This window comes from Haliotis cracherodii, unplaced genomic scaffold, assembly GCF_022045235.1.
Source record: "Haliotis cracherodii isolate W230 unplaced genomic scaffold, xgHalCrac1.p SCAF_16, whole genome shotgun sequence".
NCBI classification, from domain to species: domain Eukaryota; kingdom Metazoa; phylum Mollusca; class Gastropoda; order Lepetellida; family Haliotidae; genus Haliotis; species Haliotis cracherodii.
The window spans coordinates 28,424,205-28,432,857 of NW_027266271.1; positions in this window are offsets into that span (position 1 = coordinate 28,424,205).

Consider the following 8,653-nt stretch of genomic DNA (forward strand, 5'->3'; position numbering starts at 1 on the left):
ATTATATTTAGATGTTAAATTCTCTGGAAACTCCCGGAAGAGCAACGATGGATATCAAACGTTATAGAAACATGTGGAATATTCTGTGATGTTCTAGTGACACTGGACTGGTCAAGCACTGTGTAGAAAGGGCTGGAACCTAGCTTGACTATATATGTGGAGAGAGCACGTGCCTATCATCTCACATTTCATGTGACATTACAAGACCAGCTATCTGGGAAGTTTGACTACTTCTCTTTGATAGTGATTCATAAACACATGCGTATGATATAGTCGGAATCACACAAGATACTTTTAATTGAAGTATTCTCTTGTGATTATGATTATGCTTTTGTTGCTTTTATTTACAAATGAAATCTTTTCTTATAAGCATTTAAAGAAGTGCTTACAATATACTGACATTGTGTTGAAAATTGTCAGCAGTTTAGCTTAGACGTGGTAAGGATTATTTGCTGATTCGTCAATATTCATATTCAATGATATGGTATATATACAAAGTATTGTATATCAGGAATAAACACTATGTATTTAGCTCGCAAATACATTGTGGATATTCATAAAACATGATATTTACCATCCCAAAACACAATCGCCTAACGTTTTCTATATTTGTTTGTAATTTAAAGTAGCAATATTCCAGCTCGTGGTCGCCGCTTATTGCGGACTGGGAGAAGACAGAAAAACGATACGAAAGAAAACTCTTACTCGTCGTTTATTTCATAAACACAAACATACACACACATACACATACGCACGCATGCACGCGCACACCACACACAAACATACAACATACACGCACACGCCCACACACACCACACGCAATCACGCAATCACGCCTCCCCTCCCCTAACACACACACACACACACACACACACACACACACACACACACTGCAGGACAGCTTGGTAGTGTTCACCTAAGCGAGGTCACCTGCAAATGTCAATATTGTAGAATACGTCACAGTATAGCATTCAAATGTCTGGGGAACTTTGACAGTTTTCTTAAGTACTTACTTTGCCATTAATTGTGAACAGTTTACGATATTTAACTATGTTTGGCCAGAGTGTCTAGTATTCGTTAACACATTCAGTACGTAAGGGTAAAGGTGTATTACAGCTGAATTAATAGTGGAACTCGTCACCAATTACTTGTTAGTCACACAATATACATATCCTTTGTTTTCGTGATATAGTTTCTCATAGGCCTGTTTCTATTGGTAGGTGTGGTAACCAGTTCCAAAAACAGTAAAGGTTTAGAAATATGATCAGAGAGAAGTAAATATTAGCCAGGAATAAATATGACCAAGTTTGTTTCGTTTCAAAAGTAAATGGTGTAATCTTATTCTTTGGATTAAGTAATACATACTTACACCATTATGGTATGGCTCGTTTATGCTTAGTGGTACTCTACCCAATTCGCCAATTCTACATTGAGGCTTTTTGTCTGAGTGTGTGTGTGTGTGTGTATTTGTGTGTATGAATATATACACAAATAACTAGCAGGCATTCAAAAGCCACTACATTTCCACGTGTGCACAGTCTGGCCTTAAGGCTACAATAAAAACAATTTTTGTCTAGCGTAGCAAGTTTATTTTACGAGTACAGGAAGTTAAACACACCAACCCCAGTCCTGCGCCAAAAGTCACCTGCTCGAAAACATTGCCATGGTCACAATCAGGATTAGTTATCCTGTTCAAAAGGACAACACTAAATATTTGAAAAAAACTTTGTCAGTTTTAATTTACTCAATGTATGTCCATTTGAAAACATCAACAAATTTCACACAAGATCATCCAATCACAGCTACCAGATCTCTCAATCAACATTCAATATTTCTCAACGAAAGCTGCTGGCCGATCGACTGATTCAGATTTGGTGTGATATTGATGGAGCTTTGGAATCCAGTACAAAACAGGAATAGGAATGGACATGTCTTTAGGTACATAATTATGTATGGTACAGTAGGTGTAGGATTAACAGTAACACAGTGTACTTACATGGGAGAGATTAGCATGCTTGGGTTAAGAATAACAACAGAAGTATTGTAACTGCATGATGGGCAGAGAAGCCAACAAGAAGTGTACGTAAGAGGGATAATAGGAGACGGAGCGTCTGCTTAATGGGCTCATAGAAGGTGCATGGAATGAAATAGTCTTGGTCTAGCCTTTCAACTTCACACAAATGCCTATCAAACAATTCATTTTCGTATCATCACTATTTGTGATGTAGTTGGAATCGTAACATGGGCTCAGTTTTGAACAGACATGTCTTATGATCATGGAAAGGGTTCATTGGCGTTGCTCTTGGTTTATGGTCTGGTACTGCAAAGGGGTTTTGCCATGGTGTCGGTCTTAACTGAATTGCTCTGTTAATCGTGCCACGTGAGGAGGGGCGGGGAAAGGAGGAACGTGATTGAGTCTGGTCCATGGAATGTAATTGTCCCAATATTATCTAGTATCTAAACATATTGCTGCTTGTTTTTAGGGGGAAGGGTTGGTTTCGGTGCTTTTGGAGATGCACATTGTCCCGAAATATATAGAGATACTGTAAAGGGATTTTATGATTCAAATAAAATATTTTACACATTACTCTGACTGGTAAATCATTACTTGAGGACTAGATATTCATTACAGGAATGGGCTAAACAATGGTAGTTGTTTGCCTGGATTAATTTGTCACATTTCTTAGATAATTTGCTATTCAGATTGTATTTCCTCCTCTGCTAGCCATTTTTTATATGCAGGGATTAATATTAAGAGGATTTTCTCGTAAACTAAACCGACATAGCAATCAGCACACTTTCTTCATATCTCCCAATGTATACCAAACCACCTTAGGGGTGGTGCTGCGATCGGTATGCAAAAACAAACCCAGTTGTGTTTGTACAAAACAGACTGATTGTATGCTGGCTATAGTTCGATAAAGTTTCAGTTGACAGCAAAAAGAACATGTTTATAGGTGAAAGAACATATTCAATGTTTTGAACAAATTCAGATAAGACCTGTGGGTTTATCTCCACTCTACCATGACGGCAACATTGAAAACGGCGCTCTGTTGCAATGCGTAACAACACAGGCACACATTTCAGCAATCTTAGAACATTCTGAAAAGTGGTCAACGAGACAATAGTTATATATGTAACAATTATTACTTGGCTTCAAGATTAAAAACTCCATAGTCGTTAGTAATTCAAAATAAGTGTTCAAACCACATAGTTTTTCAAAAAAAGTTGACAAATCACACTACAAACTTAGTCCAAAGACAGATGTTTTAATTTCTACCAACTTGGTGTACACTGTTGCACACTGTGGATTGACTGTCAATCCTTGGAATTTTGTGAGAGCGGTCATTTCTTGGAAATCTAACATGCCATCATTTCTATTGTAGGGGTGACAGGTTGTAGAAAAAGGTTTTAAAATGCTAAACGAATACATTTCTACAACAAACCTTTTGAATTACCATTCTACTATACATTTAACATGTGTAAGTGTTCTTAGGTAGTTAGCAATCACCCCCAGTAAATAATGATTACATCAAAATAATGCCTCTCCACCCCGAACTTGGATGTGGCAGAACTTGACCTACATCACGGTTACTCACACCTTGCAGCTGTCAATGGCTGTGGCTGACAATCTTGTGTTTACATTCTCCTTTGCAAGTTAAACCAAGCAAGATGACAACCCCGAGCTATGATGTGGTTCAACATTAACCTGTGATTTACTGGGAATGATTGAGCCTGCTGGTACCAATGGAACTGAGTGTGACTGAACAGCCACTTTTTAGCCGGTCTATGAGTCGGACATTTTGTCACGAGGTAGGGCCTATCTCAGTATCTGCATGATGTGACCTGTCAGTTTCAAGATTTCATGGATTCCAAGCCAGAGTGTGAATGGAATCAGACATACATGGCCCAGAAATAGTGGGTCGTGTATGATTTTCTTAATTGTGCGTGTTCTGAAATACATTTCATCAAGTTTGTCTTCAATTTATGTCGGGACATTGTTTTCGTGGATTTTCGAATGGACAAGTGTTTTCTGAGTTATGGACTTTCAAATCCTTATGATGGTAGTTGACGGAGATGGCAACGAATATCTATCACAAAAAGGTTTTTAAACAACATCTTGTCATGAATAAAGTTTTTTCAAACAATTTTTAAACTGTTATATTTTGCTTTCATTGTCGGTTGTTTCAATGTGGAAATAGCTTAAATTGTTCTGATTTTGGTCACCAGAGAACCTTTGCCTAACAGTTTCATAAACATTTCATCTGTATGCAAAAGATATCCCTGCGTTAAATCGTTTAATGTCATCATCAAAGCAGTCAGGAAGAAGCCAACGCCCAAAATATCCAATATCAATACCATATTTCCTCTATTTGACGCTATGCTGTCTTTTAATTAGATACGTTTTACAGTTCATATGGTGTGATCGATTGGCAGCCATTTTCTATGAATCGATATGGGAAACCATGATTTGAACAATAATTATTCACACGTGGGTGGGGTTAGGGTGTGTGGTTGTGGAGCTGTTGTAGTGATAAAGCCGAACATTCTGTTCTTTTAATCAAAATTTTCTATACTATGACCGATTATAAGTGGTAATATACTGTTACTTTTTTGTGGTAACGTTTCTTATAAAGTTGGAAATAAGCTAAAAGTATATGGTTTCAACTGGCCAAAGGACACTTTCAGGGTTTTCATAGGTCATTCTTCTATATTATAAAAAAAATCTGAATTATGTCTTCAGGACATTTTGGATGACAATCATTCGATGTCCCAGAAAAGGAACCGATGTGGTTATTAAAATCGATAGCTGTGTGGGAACTTTGTAGATACACATAAACAAAAATATACTAGAATGTATTGTCCTGAGCCAAAGCAGATGCTCATCACGGACATGACAGATACTGAGTTTTGCAATGACTAAGGTTAAGAATTGCGGAGTTATGAACCTTTTTGTCTTTGTGTATGTGGACACCGCCATAGTGTTTTGACATCATGTAGCGGAAACATAAAGCAAGTGCGTTTTCGTGTCGAATGTGTCACATTATACATAATCTTACAATTCTAATATATCTGTCATGACGTTGTTCGGATAGATGACAGTATTTTGATGGCTCACAGTTTACATACAGCTGTCAAATAAAACATTTTGTGGCACTGTACTTTATCTATGTACGATCAAATGTGGCTACATATTTTAGAGGCTTTTTCGTTAGCAAAACAGAAACTTGGACACCATTTAACACTTTTTGCTTTTCAAACCAGTCTTTAAGTTTCCATCATGGGGTTAAAAATTCAATAATATACATGTCCGTTAAATTGCAAAGTGAGAGGTTGGTCCAATACCTCCCGACCGCAATTCTCGCACTGCGTTGATTTTTCAGAGCTATGCGTCTGAACATTAACTCGGCAACAAAGATTTCAGCGATAATGTAGTGAATCACAAGCTTTTTGTCAGAGATCTCGCAAGACCTGAGTTGTATGCAACTCTACACCGTGTGACTGCCGAGTTGTATACAACTTCTGTTCGTGCAACTTATTGCATACAACTAGTTGTACCGTGTAATTGCCCCTTTAAATAGAGAAGACAGATGGCAGAAGATTGCAGACTTGATTGACACGTGATGGCGGCCAAACAGCTGACACATCATCACTGAAGAACAAAACATGTCGAATACTAGTGTCATGAAGATCTCTCCAACTCAGTATTTCAGACAGTGAGTGTCTTTCGAACATTTAACACAATTGTACAGAACGTTGATGACGAATAAAAGTAAGAAAAAGTGTGAAAATACTAAAACAACGAAAACAAAGTGCGCGAAATCTCCGACACCTGCCATTGAAAATGTTAACAAAGACACAGAAGTGAGTGATGTGTGTAGAGTCATATCAGAGAGTCTGAATTTGTTATCTGGACAAAATATTGACCTACCGCAACCACAGCCAGTGCAATCGGTCCCCAGCCATGACAGGATGTGGACCCCACCCCAACACTACCTACCCTACATGTCGACACATAGTCAAGTGGCCCCCCAAGGGTTTGGTCATCTAACACCCCAGGCAAATCAACTGCTTGAGTTGACAAGTAAAATGAACTTGGTTCTCTCTAAACTTGACAAACTAGATCTGGTGGAAAGTTGCAGTGCGTGACATTAACACTGAAATTTCACAAATGGGACAGACAATAGAGAATACTGATAACAAGCTTCAACGTCTCCAAGAAAGTGTGGATTTTATGAGCGCACATTATGAAGAGGTAAAAGAACAACAGCAGACAAAAGACCTGACAAAAGCAATAGAAAAGAAACAAGCATTAGAAACAGCGGATCTTTAAGAGGAAATAGGAACAAATATACACTGTATTGATACACTACCCAATAACTTGCATGATACAAGGGAAGAAATGTTGGATCTACAATGGAGGGGGATGAGAAACAATCTGCTATTCAGTGGTATAGAAGAGGAGGATCAGGAGAACACAGAAGAGAAACTGAGAACCTTCATCAGAGACAAACTGAAGGTGGAAGAGGAGATAGTGTTTGAAAAAGTGCATCGTCTCGGACCACATCGTCCTTCCCGGATTCGCCCCGCTATTGCGCGTTTTCTCCACTATCCACAACGAGAGATTGTGAGAGATGCTGCACCGTCAAACTTAATAGGAACAAGGTATGGAGTGAACGAGCAACTACCGAAAGAGGGTAATGAACGTCGTAAGACACTCTTACCAATTTTCAGACGAGCCAGGCAGAACCAGGAAAATGCTAAACTTGTCAGAGACAAACAATTTATTAATGGAGAAATAGTATACCCTGAAGGAAACAGCCCTCGCTACTAGGACAGTCAAGGAGATCATGCACCCGGACCTCATCATACAGATGTAAATAGAGAATATGCTGCTACTCGTCGTTATAACAACGTAAACAAAGAGGGACACAAGTGTGATTTGCATATTAGCAATGATGTTACCTTAATGCAACAGGTAAACTGTCTCTTTATAAATGTATGTGGACTCAAGTCAAAATTGTTATCACCAGAGTTTTGTGAATTTATTGAACGTTTTGAAATTTTGTGCTTTGCTGAGAGTAAGCTTGATTGCTATGATACTGTAGAATTACCTAATTAAAATCCTTTAGTTACCCGAGGACACAACCTCACTCAGTATGCTCAGGGGGGATTATAGTGTGTATTAAAAATGACATTGTTGACAGGGTTACCGTTGAACCATACAAGAATGAACATGTACTTTGGGTACAGATACATTTGCCTCAACACAAGAATATCATGCTTGGTACTATATATATACCACCTGAAGGATCACCTTTCTTTACACCAGAATGTTTCACAAACTTAGATAATTATATAATTGGTTATAGAAATAATGATAATATTATTGTAATGCTTGGTGATTTTAATGCAAGAACTAACAATCAGTCAGATATTATTAATGCTGATTATACAGACATACAATACATAAACATACCTGATGAGTTATTGGAAGAAATGCTAGATCAACATATATTGAGTGAACATGGAATAACAAAAGATAGGTGCTCTATGGATACTGGGCATGTGAATAATCATGGTAACACACTTTTGGGTTTGTGTAAAAATAATAATTTATTTATTCACAATTGAAGAATTGGAAGGAAAAGTAACATGTACAAGTGTGGTGGACTACTCAATTTCAACATATGATGCTATTCAGTACATATCGGATTTCACAATACATGAATTTGATCCCTTATTTTCAGATGTACATAGTGCAATCTCTCTCACACTGAACATACCACCAATAACCATAGACACTGAACCTCACAACACCACACCCTTTCAAAACAAAACTAGAAAATGGAACAAAAGACTATCTTAGGAATATACTGCTGCTGTCAACACAGATGAAATAAATCACATCAACCAGCAACTTATAGAGGTAGGATTCGGTAAAAACAAAGAAAAAAACCTCAATGACATTGTGGAAAAATTAAGTGAAATTTTCATCAAGGCAGCTAAAGATACATTTGGAACCTACACCATCAGGGAATCGAACACTGTAAAACATGTTAAATTAATTAAACCATGGTTTGGCAAAGAGTGCAAAATAGCACAAGGGAAGTACCACAAGATAAAACAACACAAAATAAAAAAGGCTCGTAAACGCAAGCAGAATATATAAAAAGACTCTTGTGAAATGTAGTAGACTCCATAGAGATGTGTTGCAAAAGAAGATAGATAACTTGCAACAACATGACACTAAATCTTTCTGGAAATTGTTAAAACGTGGAACAAGAAATGATAAATCACCACCTATTGATGAGCTTTTTGAATATTTTAGGGCACAGAATGAAAATAGTGAGATTGAAACAGATACGAACATTGACTTTAATACAGACTCACATGATGTATACCTGCTGTGCGATGTGGGGCACGTGGTGTTATAACTGATGTACGATATGGAGAACGTGTTATACCTGCTGTACAATATGGAGAACGTGTTATAACTGATGTACGATATGGAGAACGTGTTATACCTGCTGTACAATATGGAGAACGTGTTATAACTGATGTACGATCTGGAGAACGTGTTATACGTGCTGTACGATATGGAGAACGTGTTATACCTGCTGTACAATATGGAGAACGTGTTATAACTGAT